The following is an 18,101-nucleotide window of genomic DNA, read 5'->3' as shown; positions in this document are numbered from 1 at the left end:
TCAAATAATCGTCACTGGGTGTTGGCCGTGAGCGGGAATCGAACTCGGGTCGCCAATTTCGGAGCGCAGCGTAGCGCTAACCGCTACACCACCGCTCTCCAACCCTGCACTGACCGGCGCGATGAAGTATGGTAGCCCCCCCTCCCCCATCTCCTCGCGACCCACGCATCTAAACCATGGCCCCCCAGCAGCTCTGGATACACCATCGGTGGTGTCGGTTTGAATGGTGAGCGAGCAGGGAGTGCCAAGAATCAAGAAGGTGCATTGTTGTTGTTAAATGGCAGGATTGTGAGAGGTGGTGGGAGATTGGGGAGGCCTTCGTCCACCGGTGAATTGGCCACGGCTGATGATAAAGTCTGCACACTCGGTGGCTGCCACACCAAATCACATAAGTGGGGCTTTGCACCGCAATAAACAACTCTAAACTGCCATTTATGTTTAGTAAACAGAAAGCTCGACGAAAATGTGTATCTTGATACCAAGAGAGAGTTGCTAAAGCCTTGGGAGCATTTATCTTTAAATCTCTGTTCACCGAAACTAAATAAACCTCTTAATATATTCCGACATAAATATGGCAGCGTATACGAAGGTTCGGGGGGAGTGGTGTTTTCAAAAGGTTGAGTCGCACTTCTGTACTCCGTGTGGCGCGCAGAGTTGCGGTTGGGCTTTGGTGCCTTACACAAGGCTCTGTGTCGTCATGTTGCTGTCCTGTTCGCTTCTGCACTCTTTATTTTCATAACTTCGGTTCCGTACCCTGCACTCCAGCTACCCGCACACTGATCTGTGTGCGCTTTCTCAAAATATCACCGTATGCATAATTTGTCTCTCGCATGCACGCGCACGTGCGCGCGTGCACACGCGCGCAGGAAGCAGACACAATCGTTACATCCACGGCACGTGCACGGGCAGCGCTGGTAGACAATTAAAACGCAACACCCAAACAAGTGCGCCTCTGCGGTGCGATCTTTTCGAGCGCTCGGTGTGGTAAAAAATAATATATAGCACAGGGCTCCAAAGCCACGCAATGGAGCAGCCCACTCTCCTATCTCCCTCTCTCTCTCGCTCCACACCACACGCGAAGCATTCAAACGCCCCCTCGACCGCCTTCAGGAGGCGCAAGCTAAAGTCGCCACACTCGCTCAGCGGTGGAGAGATGTTAACTCCCTCCCCTAGTGTGCAGGAGGGCGTGGGTTCCGACCCCGACCCTGACGCCTGTATGTTTGACGTCTGCGTGTTCTCTCTCCCCTTGATCGCGTGCATTTTTCTCCGTTTTTTCGAGTAATTTGGCTGCTATAAATTTCCACGCGATTAGCCACTTCGTTGAGCTATATAGCTCAGTGGGCCTTGCCTGATACAATAAAAGAGTCTAGTTTTAGTTTTATTTCGCTGAGGCTGCCACACGAGGAACGATGAACTGATGCTCCGCACTACGGAGTTCGCCACTGATCTTCGATTCAGAAATTTCACGAAATCTTGTACACGTTGCAAATTGGTAAATCCTTCTCGGTATCGTAGATTAAAAGTTGTTGGGTAAAAAAAGAAGTACAAGTGTAATATCTAAATACAAATTACGTGACAAACACAGGTGGTGAGTTCTCATGTGTAGTCAATCGAATTCTCTCCGCCTGGTCTCAAATAACTGCACGCGAAAATGCCTCTTGTCAAAAAGTTTGTTTGCTCTTTATTCAGGCTGCGTATGTTGGACTTATTTCGCACCATACGTAGCCAACCATGCTAGTCCAACCATTGGGTAGATGGGTAGATGGGTAGGTAGATAGGATCACATGTCGTGAGGTAGGTTGAGAGGTTTTTTTTGTTTTATAGGTAGGCTGGTATGTTAGTAGGTAGATATGTAGATAGCTGGTAGATTCGTAGGTAAGCTGGTCGGTAGCTAGGTTGACAGGCAGACTGGTAGGTTATTAGACAAGCTGCAAGGTAGTCTGGTAATCTCGTGCCAATTCAATAGCAGTAATTTGAGTGCATTGAGGTTGTCAGAGGTGGCCCAGGGCTCAAAGACACTGAGCTGGCCCTAGCAGCTTGGATGCTGGGTTTGAATTCGAGCGTCAGCCACTGGTGCTTAATCAGAACCAGAATCTTTATTTAGACTGCAGGAAGAATCCGATGAGCTAGGAAGCTCTTTCTTTCACAGATATCCAGTAGGGGCGGGTCAGCAAATTTAAACGGCAAACAATACAGTAAAACGATAGGTGTGCAAAATCGAGAAAATTGTAAGCAGGTAACTAAATATAAACAAGTGATAAATACATTAATTATATAAGTCCGATTTATCACGGTTGGAAAAGGCAGCAAAAACAAAAAAACAGTCCCAGCCCACACCAAGAAAATACATAAAATGGCAAAATTTACTTTAATAACAATCATAATACAACATTAACATCAAAACAATGTCACATTAACATTAAACTAAACGAGCTTCCTGGGTGTGCGTCAAGTTGACAACATCAGCCCAGTCACCAATGACTGCCTAACAAAGCTATCGCATTTAATGAATCGGCTTATCACAGGTGTAAGAATGAACATCGGTGTTTTGAATGCCATATAATTAGCACAGCTTGCAGGACGTACACAGGGTGGGCCCTTGGTGAAGGGCGTGCCCTCAGTGAGGATGTGACTTCAGACAAACTTTCGCGATATCTCCTTGGCGCCAATCTCTGCAGGGACGAGGTGATTTCCGTCCAGCTGCAGAGCTCCGAGTGGCGAGATTTCTTCATCTTACAAAAGCGAAGCCAGTGTCGCAACCGAAATCCAGCTTGGAACAAAGAAAATTCCAGTGCCGCGCATTCACTCCCCAACTCTTTCTGGGAAATAAAGAGGATGAGAGATGGAATTGGGGCAGTGGCAGGGCATTGAATAGGCCATGCCTTGGGTGGTGGGGACAGAGAGGGAGGGGAATGTTTGGATGAAGAGGCTGGGGACACTTGGCCTAAATTATTGCCATTGCATGACGGCTCTAGCGGAGGATATGCCCCCCCCCTCCCCCTTTCTGTTTAGTGCACTCAGCCTTCTTCTCACCACCACCTTCGCTCGCTGCCCCCGCAAGCAAGGCGGCTGCGTCTTTCCCAGGGGCAGAGTGGAACGGAGGCACGCGATGGATGCGTGGTGCGAGACGCTTGGCGCTGGGCGCGTGCTTTGTGGCGGCTGCGAAAAGGGCCGGGCGGGGTGGCAAGGATCGTGTGTGTCTCGATTTGAAGTTGTGAAGATCGTGTGTGTATTCCACACTTTCCGCCACGTTTAGAATAATTATCGGCCGCGCTCATCGCCGCGGCGTCCCCAGAGGCTGCCCGTTTTGGCTCAATAATTTGACTTCGCGTTCAATTGTGAACGGTGTATGGAACCTCGAATAACAATATTACTAGTAATTGCATCGCATTGGTCGCACTGTGTTTTTCCATGTCACTGTTAGGCTGAAATATAAAGAGCTTGCGTGCACCTGAACCTCACTTTTCACGTGACACTTGAACTCGCGAGTGCTTTCTTTCACGACCGTTAAACACCTGGGCTGTTCTTGGGGATCCTGCTGTTCTCGTTTTTTTCTCTCTGCAATGTTGATGTTTTTAACTGGCTGCTGCTGTGCTCACGGCACCACGCATCTCCCGTGTATAACAGCCGGGGTATTTTGTTTTTGTGTGTGCCCCGCCTCTGCCGTCGTATGTAAGGTGCTTGGCGTGTAACGCCACAGTGCTTTCTTCGGTTGTCATGATTTGAATTCACGAATTGATTGAGACGTGTATATTTTTAAAATCTTTATTTTTATCGCCTCGTCAGTACTATCTTCGTTTCTGTCTCGATTGCACCATTTTTTATTATTTTCACCATTTGCCTAAATGCAAAGGGAGCTTCTCATTCGCAAATAATTTACACATGCCACGCGTCGTTTCTTTTGACGCAATTATGTACAATTCATTGCATGGACTGTATCGTCAGCAAAAACAACATCGACACTGATGCATCGTCACGCACCTACAAGGTCGCTCTGCGTTCTACGATGTAATGTGTTCTTTCTTGCACCGCTTCACCGTCGCGCAATTAATTTATTCAGCACCATTTTATCCTTTAATCGCACGCCGTGCTTAAATATGATGGCATGGGTACCCTCACCATGCATTAAATATAATATATAAGAGAATACCAGCGGCGTTTTCACCAAGTAAAACATAGAGAGGTCGCTCCGTGGATTTAAAAGTAGCCCACGATGGGTTTTTTTTGCAGCAGCAGCAGATACACCGAACCAGTCGTCACGTGGCAAATGAGAGCCCGCAACGTGCGCGGTCGTCCTCGTAAACAGGACGCGGTTTAATTTTTTTGCGGGGGGTTTGCGATTCTTTTATTTTATTTTCTTCTCCAAGCGGAGGGTCCCCGGGCGGATGCCGCAAAGACGCGAGAGGAGCTCCTAAAGCGTTGCCGTGCATCGCAAGCGGCGGCGCCGGACGCAGTCCCTGGAAACGTGGGTTCCGTGAAGCGGAGAACCACCCACCCTCCGAAAATTGTTCCGCAAATTAAAAAAATTGCTGCCGATCGAGCAAGCCTCTGGTTCACTTTGCAGCCACGATCGCAGGCTGCTGCGCGGCGCGCGTGGCGCGCAGCTTTGCTCGATGGCTTGTCGTCGGGCACTCTAAATATTCGATTTGTTTCGCTGACCCTCGGTGAAGGCAAACAAACGAGTCACTTCTCATCGAGCCCATGCAATCCCCGGAGGCCGGGCGCTTGTGCTGTCTGATCATATCAGCCGGCTCCAAGCGGAACGGGCGACCTGCAGTAGGAAATAGCAGGGCTCACCGCAATCCATTTCACAGCCTAAGAGACGCTGACAAGCCTCCGCTCGGGCTAATCTGAACAATTATACAAAAGCACGCTGACTAAGCCAGTCCATTGGTGTACCGTATTGACCTTTTTTTATTTTTTTTTTATGAGCTCTCCCAACCATCTCCCCGTGCCAGGGTTATTACAGTTGCAAAATTGGTATCCTGTCCTGAGATGAATGTGTTTCCAATTGCAGCTCTCTTCCTCAGCTAGCCGTGTACCACAAAGGGGCCTCTCGTTTCGACACGAGGGAAGCGACTTTTTTTTTTAATGCCCCCGTGAAGTGTGTTCATCGCGTCTCCGTTAATACCCGATTTTATCATTCATTTGCAGTGCAGTTGTTCAAGCGAATGCGGTGTAAGACCACATTAACTTGACTGGGGGGGGGGTTGGATAGGTGACGAGGCGGGGGGGGGGGGAGTTATAACATTATTGGTGAATAGGACCGAGACCATCAAGTGGCTACAAATTCAAGGCCTGGTTTTAATCACAGGTGGCTGCCTGAAATTGACCTCAATGCTGGCCTGAGTGCTCCGACAAGGGCACCCACAGCCACCTCCTGTAATATAATGGTAATTATAATGTGCAGCCCATTTGTCAATCCAATCCAGTGCCGGTCAGTGTGGGGTCTATAGCTCATATTTAGCATTTTCACTTCATCCCACAATTTATTTTAAAATAATACATTTATCTCCACCCCTCTCCGTTTTGCTGTACCGAGCTCACGTTGAGTTGCAATAAACATTTTTTAAAAATATGACAAATTTACACTCTTTATTAAATATTAGTGGGGGCGGGAGCAGGACTGCAGGTGGATACATATTTTTTGGAGCTCAGCCCTGGACAACGCCAGCTGAAATGATGCCCTCGTCATGGCGAATGTGGAAAACGTCTCACCAGGGTCTACCCAGGCAGCTTCAGGGAAAAATCAAGGGAGGGAGGGAGGTGTGAGTGACACACAGGGATGATGGCTTCAGTGATCCCACAGGCCGCTCGCGAGCTCAAAGACATGCTGTCGCCTAAGGTGGCCAGATGTCTGGGTTTTTTTTACCCAGATAGTCCAGGTATTGGTATCTGTGTCTGGGTAGCAGGAATGCATTTGTACCGAGATCTGGCGCCGATATTGCGTTGAACTTTACGACTGGGTGTAAACGCTGCAATGTTAGATGGCGGAAACTAAGTGCCGAATGACAAATACCTTCGGGTTTGCGTCTACAGCGGAAAAGGTGGCATCCCCAATGGGCGCCCCGAGTGTAAACCGACCGTGGCCTGGGGCTCAATTAGTTCGGGGGGGGGGGGGGGGGTGGCAATGGGAAGCGTTCGCCAAGCCCTCTCGGGCATTGTGACCGCACAAAAACGCACTGTACCCCCCGTTTTTTTTACCGGGCAGCTCGCGTGCACTCGGATACCAAATAAATACGTAACGTTATCAGCCGCTCGCTATCTCAAACAAGCTCAAGCGAGCACGCATATATGTATTATTATATTTGTTTACGTTATGATAATTTTGTTTAATAAATAAACAGAGCGGTTAAAGAAAACCCGCTGGCAAAATTATACATCGAAACGAATAAGCGGATACTTGCAACCGAGTGCCTGTTAATGTTAAGCTAGCCATCGCTTTGGTTGCTGACTGCGTGAGTCACCATGCCGTCTCATTCCAGTCCAGTGGCTGTCAAACCACTTGCGTTTGCACCCTTCCCAGCGAGTCACAAAAGCCTTCGGGGGTGTGGGGGGGGGGTGTAGGCTGACGCGTGGATACCGTGCGGGACAAATTTCGAATGCGTCGCGGCGGACACATCCGCTCCACGTTGGGGTTGACGAAACACGCGTCCACCCCTGCTGTCTCGCGTTTAACTTTAGGCTGTGAATGAGCAGCTCCATGCTGGACGAATGAAGTACCCTGGATGGGGTGCAGGCTGCAATTAGGGGATTAGATAGGCCGGGGCAAGACCGTGCACCGCCAAATGCAATCTTACTTGGCATGTAACGACGCACGGATTCGTCGATTAAAGTCAAGATCATCATTGTCACAAATCACGTGCAACGAATCGTGAGTGTGTGGGTGTGTGTACGATTCGACGGGATTTGGGGGGGGGGGGTGGGGGTGAAATTATTTGTAGGCGATTGTCGACGTGATATTCGGACTCATCGAAGCGAACGGACCCGTTCAAACCTCGACAGAAAAAAATAACAATATAATTAATACCCCAAATATTTGTCCTTCCCCCGCACCTCCCATTAGCACGGTTGGCTACGTACTGTGCGAAGGGTGATCAACATCGATGCACACATACGAATCGCAACAGTTCACGTAAACTCCGAAGGGTGGAGGTGGAGAAGGGACAATAATGTTTCATACCTAGCCCTTACCAACCACCAACAGACACACGTATATATGTACAAAAAATGAGGGATACGATTCTAACAAATGTTTAATAACATTTTATTGACAATGGTCGTTCGTCATCATTTGCCGCTCGCGCGGCGCGCTGTGCGTGCGCGCTGCACAGCGTACGTCTCCTCCGCGTTGTCTCCGTAGTGGCTCCACGTCTCCTCCGCATTGTCTCCGCGGTATCTCCACTTTGTCTCCGCGGTGTCTCCGTGGTGGCTCCACGTCTCCTCCGCATTGTCTCCGCGTTGTCTCCACCTTTCTGCGTTGTCTCTGCTGTGTCTCCCAGTTGTCTCCGTGGTGTCTCCGCGTTGTCTCCGCGTTGTCTCCGCGGTGTCTCCGCGTTGTCTCCGTGGTGTCTCCGTGGTGTCTCCGCGGTGCCTCCGTGGTGTCCACGTCTCCGCATTGTCTCCGCGTTGGATCCGCCTTTCTGCGTTGTCTCCACTGTGTCTCCGTGGTGTCTCTGCATTGTCTCCGTGGTGTTTCCGCGGTGTCTCCACGGTGTCTCCACGGTGTCTCCACGGTGTCTCCGCGTTGTCTCTGCGTTGTCTCCGCATTGTCTCCACGGTGTCTCCACGGTGTCTCCGCGTTGTCTCCGCGGTATCTCCGTGGTGTCTCCACGGTGTCTCCACGTTGTCTCTGCATTGTCTCCGTGGTTTCTCCGCGTTGTCTCTACGTTGTCTCCACGGTGTCTCCGCGGTGTCTCCACGGTGACTCCACGTTGTCTCCGCGGTGTCTCCACGGTGACTCCACGGTGTCTCCGCGGTGTCTCCGCTCGAACGGCGTGTTCGGCGGAGTGAAAGCGTCCGTCCCCCGCGTCTTGTTGTTGTTCATTGCGTTTTGGAGCCAGCTGGCCAGGATTGAGCAAATCTTAGCCCACACTTCACCCAGGCAACTGGAGAGCACAGGCTGAGTGTTTCTAACCTCCCGTTAAAACTAACAATTACCCATTTAGGAATTCACAATTAAGAGACAAACAACATATATTAAAAATAACAATTAAAAACCCCCCTTTCCTTCCCCTCTCCCCCCCTCTTCTTTCTCCCGCTCCTTCTATTCTCTTATTTAAGTTATTGCTCCCCCCCATCTTCCCTTCCCCACACAAAAGTACAGATGCCCCGCTCACGGCCGCCATTCGAGTGGTGCAGTGAGACCAAATCGGCCCTCCCTCCTCTCGACCCCGGAACGCAGAGTTCTGGCACCATGGCCGCGTGGAGTTTCCGTATCGCCTCTTTGCGTCGCGGTTCATGCTCTGTACCGGGTTTTCATTGAAATGCAATAAAACAATATATAAGTGTGTTTATTTTCGTTGAATACATTTTTTAAAAACATTGATTTTGGCGCAAATGCCGCCGCCGCTCGCATGCGACGCGCGAGTATGCTCCCAGGCCTCGATGAGCGACACTTATGGATTTTTATTTGCCTCTCAGACCACCGGGTTAATTGAATCTCATGCACGCGCCGTCGTTACGTGCCACGCAGCTGCTTGTCATGTTCGTGACGGCTGGGCGCGCTCGTGAGTCCTCGGAAACGAGCACATTCGTGACTGGCCAGGTGGCCCAGCGACAGAGGGATTCCGAAATGTGACCGTTACGATTTGTCTCCTTCTTAAGCATGAAAGTCGACTGTTGGCTGGAATTCTCACCGTACGAATGCCAAGGTGCTTTCCTGCTCAAATGCGCATCGAGGTGGTGCTCGTATCCCGTTAACAGCCCCGAGCCAGTGGTGGAAATTCAGGAGCGAGTCTATCCATATGCCAAGCACTGGTACGAATTGTACGAACCCCCGGAGGTATGATGGGCTGAGTCAACCCCCATCCAGGATTTCACCTCGAAACCTTCTGATTGCGAGCCGCTGGCTCTACCGCAGGGGTCCCCAACCCCGGGCCGTGGCCTGTTAGGAACCGGGCCGCACAGCAGCAGGAGGTGAGAGCGGTGAGTCCGCACGTGGCCCACCCTCATTATTTTATTATTCACCGCTTCCGTCCGCGCCTCTTTCCCGCACTGCACACTTGTCTCAGTCACGTGGTGTTTGGTAAGCCCACAAGCTCTAACCCCTAGTAGCCACAATGAGTAAAAACACAAACGTCGCTGGAGAACTTCTTTGAAAAGGGGGAAAGACCCAATGATGAACACCCCCCCCCCCTCCCGTCCGTGAAAAAAATTGTCTTCCACGAAACCGGTCCCTGGTTTCGTGGAAGACCGCGCAGGCGCGCAAATACATAAATATGAATCCGAGCTTTGTTTATGTTGTTAAATTTGACACTTTATGTGGGACGCTGCTGTGGCAAATCTGTTGACTTCAGCGTGACACACTTGCCGCAGCAATTGGGCAATCTCTGGTGATCCAACATTGGGCCGTCGCAGAAGGGCTGGCGGGAGTGGGTTGGAGTGGGGAGTAGGGGGGTGGAAGTCGGTGGTGAGAGGGGGGGTCGAGGAGGGCTAGGGGGTGGGGGGGGGTACGGTTGCATCGCAGCCTCCGAGCAGTGGTAGCTTTGGGCAGGTCATTTGAACGAAGCGATGGGGCTCCTTCATCACGCCTGGAAAAACTCAGCGCGTCGTCGCGTTGTCTGTGATGAATGGGCTGGGCAATGCCGGGAGGCGCGGCCGTCCTGTTTGGGGAAAAAATATATATATATATTTATTTAAAAAATTCCACAGCTGAGTGTGATCAATCAGGCCCAGGTTGCCCCGCTAATAATGTGAACGAATGGATGTTAATTTTCTCTATTATTTTGTGGTGGTTTTTTTTACATTCAGGGTAATGACGCACATTCATCGTTAAGCCGAGGATCTCTGAAAAGGTAGTAAATGGTGCAGATTTTATATATATTTCTTTCCCAAGACTAAATTATCACGAATGTACCCGCCCCTGTTGGATCTCAGGATGCTGTGTATGTTCGTCGAACTTCTTTCGCACCGTACGTAGTCAACCGTGCTAATCGGAGGTGCCGGAAAAGTTAAGCATGGTCGAAGCCTGGTCAGTGCTGTGATCGGTGACCACCAGGGCAACCAAGGTGTTGTAGGCATGGAGTTGCGACGTGCTGTGTGTCACCTCCTTGTACGCATTGCTGTGTTTTCTCCGGGCTCTCTGGATTACTCCCAGGTTAAATGCAAACGCTCATTCGTGTGATTGGCCTAACATCCCAATGCAGGACTCTCCTGAACAATATTCGTGAGACTGGGCGAGGCTTTCCTGGGCTCATAACTTGCATTGTTTTCATTGCATATCATTGTGCGTGCGTGTAGAAGGGCGGTAGGCACAATGCACCACGAACACAGTGACCTGGGTTTGAATCCCGGATATGACTAACATCAGTGGCGAGTGATATTTGAACCTACCTTGAGCCTCCCTAGGTTAACTCAGCCTTAAACGAGCATCTGGTACGCTCTGCAAATATTAGTATTGAGGAGACAATGGCAGCCAGGCATGGTGATAGCCACACCACCAACGTGTGCTTTCTAGCATCACTTTGCACAATCGTTTATTTGGCTAAACAGAGGATATTTGTATGTGTGTGTGTGTGCGTGTGTTCTGACTGCGGTAGGGCAGCAGTAAGCGTCCTTCAGTACGAACCCGGCCACACGAGTACGTTTCCCGCTCGCGTCTGCCACCAGTGACGAATATCTGAAGAGGTCCAGAGCCTCCCCTAGATCGACTCAGCCTCAAATAAGTATCTGCTCCGATGTGTAAACATTACAACTAGGGAGACAAAGGCGGCCGGGCGTGGTGCCGACCACCCACACTCAATCGTGCGCCGTGCCGGCCTTCATAGGATGCCCGCAAACGTCACTTGCCCCGACATTCTGTTAAGGCTATACGGGGGTTCTTTGTGTTTGTGTGTGGGGAGCGGTATGGTAGTGGTTAGGAGCCGTCCATAAATGACGTCACGCACCTAGGGTGGGGGGGGGGGTCAGATATTTGTGACGATGCGTGACGAGGGGGGGGGGGGTGAGAAATGTGACGTCACATCAAAATGCGCAACTTTAAATAAATATAGACAACACGTTCTACTTAATTAAATTGACTTTTTAATAAATGTTTTCTCCTATAACATCAGAGTGCAGCGCCACATTAAATACGCACTACAATGACAATAGTTTAAAGCGATTTGAAGCATGTTTTATTTTGGGGGGGTGGGGGGGTAGAGCTTTGTGACGTCATATTTGAGGGGGGTTCTGACTTTTTGTGACGCCGTGTGACGATGGGGGGGGGGTCAAAAATTGTCCAAAATCGCGTGACGTCATTTATGGAGGGTCCCTTAGCTCCCCGACCCGAGTTCGATTCCCGCTCACGGCCAACGTCAGTGACGATTATTTGAATGGGTACTGGGCCTCCTCTAGATCGACTCAGCCTCAAATGAGTCCTCGGTGTGGTGTGTAAACATCGCTACTGGGGAGACAAAGGCGGCCGGGCGTGGTGCTGGCAACCCACCCACCCCCTCGTGTGCCGTGCCGGCCTTCATAGGTGCTACTCGCTAACAGCACTTGCCCCAACAGTCTGTTACAGGCTACACGGGGGGGGGGGGGGGGCGGGGTGTCTTTGTGTGTGTCGCCACGATAATTGTATTGTCGCGTGAAGACGCCTGCGATGCCACGGAACCCTCCCGGTTGCGCGTCGTGCTGATGCTGCTCCTCCTCCTCCTGCTGCTGCTGCTGTTGTTGTTGTCCTCGTGTTGGGGGTCATTTGACTTCGCCGCTCTCACAAACGTGGCAAGCCGGTGCGAGGGCACGCGCGCAGGTAACTGGACTCGGTGGCCTGAATCCCAAAAAGCCGCCACCGCTCTCTGCTCGAGTAAAATCCTCCTCCTCCTCCTCGTCGTCGTCGTCGTCGTGCTGCTCGGCGATTGTTAATTTGACTCTACACCTGGGTGGGATGAGGTTCGAGGGGTGGGTGGAGGGGGGTTTGTTATTCCTTCTTTCTTTCTTTCTCACCGCGCTGACGGTTCGATTGTTGCGCTGCATCAACGAACATCGCGGCAGGCCCACGCCATGCCGCGATGTTCGTTCGTCGATGGGAGGCTGTGCACGAGCCCTCCCCGCCCCCAAACCCCACACACAAAAAAAAAACAACGTCCAGTGGCCAGCGACAAACGGCGCCCGCCAAACGAGGGCCGGTCCAGGCGATGCCCCACGGGGCTTCTGACGACTTCTTTCAAATTGAGCCCGTGGGTCGACCCCGACGTTGAAGCTGCCCTAAAGGCGAAGGCGGGGGACACTCACCCCCCACCTCCCCCCCACCCCCCACCCCATATTCCTCCCCCCTCCCCTCCCGCCGAGCGGGCGGGCTACTTGAGGAAGCCCCCCCCCCCCACCACATCCATAGACAAAGATTCCCCGTATAGTCGAAAGAGTCTGTTGTAGCAAGTGCTGTTAGCGAGTAGCACCTGTGAAGGCCGGAAAGGCACACCAGGGGGTGGGTGGCAAGCACCACGCCCGGCCGCCTTTGCCCCCCCCCCCCCCCCCCCCCAGTGCCGATGCTTACTACACACCGCACCAGGTTACTCACTTAAGGCTGAGTCGACCTAGGGGAAGGCCAGGACCAGTTCGGATAATCAGCAACGAGACCCCGAAAATTGGTGTTTAATTTATATTTACCAGAGGCAATGGGTCGGGTATTTTTGTGATATGGAGTAGAGCCCGATCTAAGAAGCTTGAGATTTCAGGACCATCCCCCTTTCCGAGTCCATCGCTCCCCTGGAGTTACCTGATTCTCCTCCTTCGCCCTCCATGATCTAGGCCAGCTTCGGCAGTCACCAGGAATTGTGGAAAATGGCAGTCCCTCCCGAGGGAGAGACGGTCGGCTCAAGTGGTCAGGCACTGAATGATTTTCCACGTGGTGGGGGTGGGGGTTTGTTCCTCTCATCTCCTGCTCACTCAAAGGCTTTTTTAAATCCTGACTCCAGGGAAACTGGCGCTTCAAGGGCATGACCAAGGAACAAGGATTGCCGTTTCTACTTTTATGAACACACGGTCACGCTCAGTCAAGAAAAAACACACCAAAATATAATCCTGTTGTTGAGTTGCTTTCTAATGAAGCCAAAACTATAAATGATTCGCTTCTGCGGGTTAACTTGACGTCCATCGTTGATTTCTGCTCGTTTTGGATGCCCGTGTGTGAATGTAATATTATACAGGGTGTTTTAAAAAGATGAACCCAATTTAAAAGTTATAACGATTTCAAATCGGGTCCATATATTTAAAACACCCTGTATTGCGTATGCTTTTCTGAAGGCTGCTCCATCTTGTCTGAAATAGGCCAAGAGTTGTAACAAGAATGATTTACAGCGCTGAACTCACTCCCTCAGTGTGAGTGATTAATTAAAATTCACACCACCGTGTGTGTCTCTCGAAAAGCGGGGTATGATCTAATTAGAAATCAGAGGGCAACCACATTCATCCCGCACACTTCAGCACGTACTTATTATCGTGACGTTTGGTTGCAGTTTTCTGTCCCAGTTTTTCACCGTTATTACGATCAATCTTGATTTGAAGCTTTCGTGACTGCATGAAATCCATACTCTTTGGCTCTTTCGGTAAAGTCACGTGGCTATAAAACAAAATAAATCACGACGTTTCGATCGCAAACACAAGCGGTCGTCCTCAGGCGGATAAAAAAAAATATATAATCCAGCAGTGGAACTGCTGATCGTTAATATTGAATAATTATTCAAGAATCTTCGTGAAAATGGCAGCTGATGCTGCTGCTGCTGTGTGAGGACGAGTCACTGGCGTCAAGAACGTTTTTAGAACGATAAACGGGGGTTCGGCCGTCCAAGCTGCTGACGCAATTCCACATTGTTGCAATTTTTTTCCAATTCCCTATGACGTGCGTTTAATTATGGAGAGACTTCTGTTGTTGTAAATTACAGTCCTCTGCTGGATGAACGCCACCCCTGTAGCCGTGTAGGTCGAGGCGGTTACCGAACGATGCCAGGACGATGCGGGCTTGCTAAAGGACAGCCGGCACTCAGAACTTCAGAATCAGATTATGTATTTAGATTGGAGGAGCTATGAAGCTCTTTTTTTCAACAGACGTCCAGTAAAGATTGAGCCACGGTCAGGAATCCAACTCGGGTCACCGGTACACGTAGCGAGAAGAACAAAAAAAACACTCGTCAGGTCAATTGGGGTCCATAATGTGGTGCGCTAGCCACTATGCCACCGCTCCACGATAGTCGGATTTAATTGTTTCGCTGTTTTTTTTCCGCCTGCGTCTAATTATTTTTTTCCAACGATGCAGGGAATATCCCCCGCTGCCTTGTGCGGCGTCTTGAGATGCGGCTACGACGCGACGTCACGTAGAAACTGCTCCGCGTTGAAAGCATTTAGCACAACAAGGACAAAAAAGACATTTAGAAACCTCTTTCGGCTTCCCCTACGTCTCGAAACAATCAATCTCAAGGCTGCGTTTTTAATATGAATGCGATCTTGATGTTTATTCAGATCTGAGTTCGAGCTGATATTTGGTTAAAAAAAAAATCCATGATTCCGGTTGCCCTTTCATCCATTTGGGGCCTTAAACTTTTACTTGGTTTTCTTATGGCTAGCACCACCACTGCCTAGTGCCAATGGAGGTAGCGTTCATAGAAATGTTTAACAGAGGCCGCACACTCCACGTCCTCTTTGTCGTGTAGGTATGTAGAACTTATTTCGCACCGTGCTAATCGTAGGTTCGGGGGAAAGACTACAAACAAACCACAAAAAAGGCAGCTATCAAGATATTCGTTTTCAATCTAGAAGATTTAAAAGTGCATAGCTGCAGTGGCTTCCTAATGTCGGAAAGAAGAGCGTTCCAGACGGTCGCAGGAGCTCAATGAGCTGCAGCCGGCCCGTATAACAACACCTGTTTAAAAAACACTCCATAAAACCAACAGCACCTCAACGTGGGCAGCCATATGCGAGTTAATGGGTAGGGGTGTGGGGGTTTACTAAGGCATTCGATAATAAACAACAAAATTGCCCTATAAAGGAACTACATTACCACTAAAGTGAACCGATAAATTAAAGAGCGCTTTTATAAATGACGCGTGCACTGCGTGTCCCTGGCCAGCTCTTGGACCATAGAACCATGGAGAAAACACTGTGTACTGCGATGTCTCTATTCCGCCTGCAGAAACTAAAGCAACCTCTTCAACATGTTCTAACTACTGTTGGATGATGACCTCCCTCCCCCGACGCCCCCCCCCACCCCCACCGTGTCGTTACCATCCTTCATCAGCCTGCGATGCTGCGGTCCGCTCACTCGCACGCGTGGGCTAATCTCACCGCTCCACCTCCACAGTGGGCATCCTCGAGAGGGCAGTCCCTTCCTCTTGCTGCTATTCAGCCACCAGTCTCCGCACCTCCGACTAGCACGGTTGGCTACGTACGGTGCGAAAGAAGTTCAGCATACGTGCATACAGTCTCAACCATTGCCAAATACTTATTTCCAGCGACGTGTCTTGTCGAACCAAGCCCATTTGAGTTTCCTGACAGTCGAGACGATCTTTCTCATTTTCAATACGCTCTCCAATCCCCCGCGTTTCCCTTTCTGTCGCTGTCATCTCCAACGCGCATCTCTCTCCGTTGTCGTATCATGGCGAATACTTGGGGGATGTCTTCATCTAGCGGTGGAGAGTTCGCAGCTGATGACGAGGCATCATCTTGATGAATGCTTGCTGGTCCCGATCTACGTGTTGACAGAACGGCTGCATAGCTTTCGCTTGGTGATGGAAACATCGGGGCATTTTTGCCAATAATTCGATTAAAAATGACCATTCGTCAAAATGAAAAATTGGCCAAATGAGTTTGCTTATCATATTTCACCAGCAGATAAACCAGGTGAAATGTCAGAGCCAATTTCCACGACTTGCCAAATCATCGTTTCCTCGAATCCAGCCACCTCCATCACAGCCCAGTGTCCCCTCATCCTTTTAGATTCATGCGTATCCCTATTTGGTGACAATGTTCAATCCATTTTAATTAGCGGGTCTTAACCACCTTAATCCAGCTTGATCGACAAATATTTGCAATCGATTGTACGGTTTAGCATGCCAAAGCGAGATAAAAATGCTTCAACATTATATTAACAAAGTCCCGTTGAGCATTAACACCTCGCGTTTAAATTAGGAATCTACCGCCTTGTTGTGCGTTCGCGATTGCCCTAAGGATAGACGTTCCCCGCCCCGGGAAATGTGGAATTTACACCGCTGGCTTCGTGTCGCGAGCCAAGTGATTCCCACTGCGCCGGCCACTTTGACATTGACGCCTGCGATGTTTTGAATGCTCTGAAGGGGCAATTGTCGTCGCTAATGGAAATTGACGGCTGCGGTTATGCAGGCGGCTACAGCTTACTGCTGCCGGTCGCAGTGCGGATTGGAAACTCGCTCCGTGCGGAGGTGGGAGGGGGCTGCCCGTGTCCTCTTCACGGAACCCTCCCCACTCGCCACCGCGCTGATCCCCACGAACGCCGCTGAGATGCCGCTTTGTGGTGAGCGCGCGGCGTGAGAGGCGTCCAGACAGATGGGGTTGAGCGATGCCCCGGAAGGTGGTTTGTGCGCTGCGATTAGGGGGCTTAAGCCTCGCTCTCTTCACCCCCCACCCCCCAACTCTTTCTCTCTCGCCCTTCAGGCAAATTCTCCTTAGGGGATAGAAGTCTGCGTGCTTGCGGTGTCTGTCACGCGTCTCGTGTGCCGCGTGTGCGTGTGTGCGTGTGTGGCGTGTGTGCGTGTGTGTGGCCCTAAATATCTGCCACATGGTTGTTTGGTTGGGGCGTCGGTGGAAATTTGCTTTGCGCGCGCCGACAGTGTCGTCTGTGCGCGGTGGAAGAGTATGAAAAATAAAGAGAGGAATGGTGAGAATTGGTCGTGGCTGTGTCGCTCACGGTAATTGACCTCATGGGTGAGTGTAGTTGAAAAGCGATCGTCTCGTCAGTGGACCTTGTGTTTAGCTGTTCGTGGATATAATCGCGTCGATTAAAAAAACGGCCGAGAGTCGTGTTCTGGCGAGAAATTTATTTTTGCCGAGCGATACTTGTTTATGTTTACAATCATTTCGTTTGTTTGCTTGACTGAATCTTAATGAAATCAATCTTGAGCAAAGTCGTTCATCAATCTGCCCCGTCTTGGCGGCGTGGGTTGGTCGTCTTGCACGAGACGCAACTCCGAAAGAAACGGCGTAACTTCCAAGTGAACGATCGTAATTCTGATTTTGCGAATCGTTAAGTTACAATATCTGCATGTTCACTGAAATGTAATGCGTGTTTATAGAGGTGAAATATATTTGTTTTAAATCGAGAGCGATAATTACAATTTTAAATAGACGTCAAGAATAAAGTACCAATATCCATAATAGAGGTTTTTGGGCTCGATCGCGTAAATGTCCACTCGAGTTCACAGCCAGCAACGCACACAAATATAATGGCTCCTTCTTTAAATGAAAAACACGATATTCATCAGCATCATTGTGGGGGGTATAAGTAACAAAATTAATAAGCAGACACTATGCCTCCTTCACATATCTATCCCTGCACGTAAACATTGTTTTTTACACATCCCATCAGCCCTTACACAGCCTTCTGGGAGTGCATGACTTCAGGAATATTTGTTCAACACAAGCAAAAGACCTCTGGACCGGTTTTGACATGCAGTGTCTCACCAGCAGTCAGGCCTGCTTACACCAATGCTGGCGATCTGCCAAGATGTTCATGAGCAAGAACCCTCTCTGTTTGACACGGTCCCTAGTTCACATTACACAAAATAATCATTCGCGTGACTGTGGTGAATACAATTCTTGCAAAGAAGGAATCTGTGAAATGGAAAAGTCCAGATTTGTGAATTTATAAATTGGGATTGACTTAAATCTAACAGACAACCAATCACCAGATCACTGCTTTTCTTTGTCTAATG

At 50.0% G+C, this 18,101-nt stretch overlaps 2 protein-coding genes across 5 annotated transcripts in view; both read left to right on the top strand.

Annotated features, from left to right (window-relative positions):
• The window catches only part of LOC116945217 (extracellular sulfatase Sulf-2-like), a 155,262-nt gene that overhangs the window by 26,253 nt on the left and 110,908 nt on the right, over positions 1-18,101 (top strand). The window contains exon 1 of one of the 4 annotated variants that reach the window (XM_032959512.2): positions 16,558-16,684. The exons of the other annotated variants lie outside the window; for them this stretch is intronic. The gene's annotated coding sequence lies outside the window, so the exon portion shown is untranslated. Of the gene's footprint in view, positions 1-16,557; positions 16,685-18,101 lie in introns of those variants that run through there. 4 annotated transcript variants of the gene reach the window in all.
• LOC116945221 (extracellular sulfatase Sulf-1-like) overlaps positions 1-18,101 on the top strand; it is a 371,767-nt gene that overhangs the window by 245,577 nt on the left and 108,089 nt on the right. The window lies entirely within an intron of this gene.

The sequence above is a fragment of the Petromyzon marinus genome, chromosome 23 (genome assembly GCF_048934315.1).
Source record: "Petromyzon marinus isolate PM22_M1 ecotype Great Lakes invasive population chromosome 23, UKy_Petmar_22M1.pri1.0, whole genome shotgun sequence".
Classification (NCBI taxonomy): Eukaryota; Metazoa; Chordata; class Hyperoartia; order Petromyzontiformes; family Petromyzontidae; genus Petromyzon; species Petromyzon marinus.
This window is presented reverse-complemented; position numbering and strand designations above follow the sequence as displayed.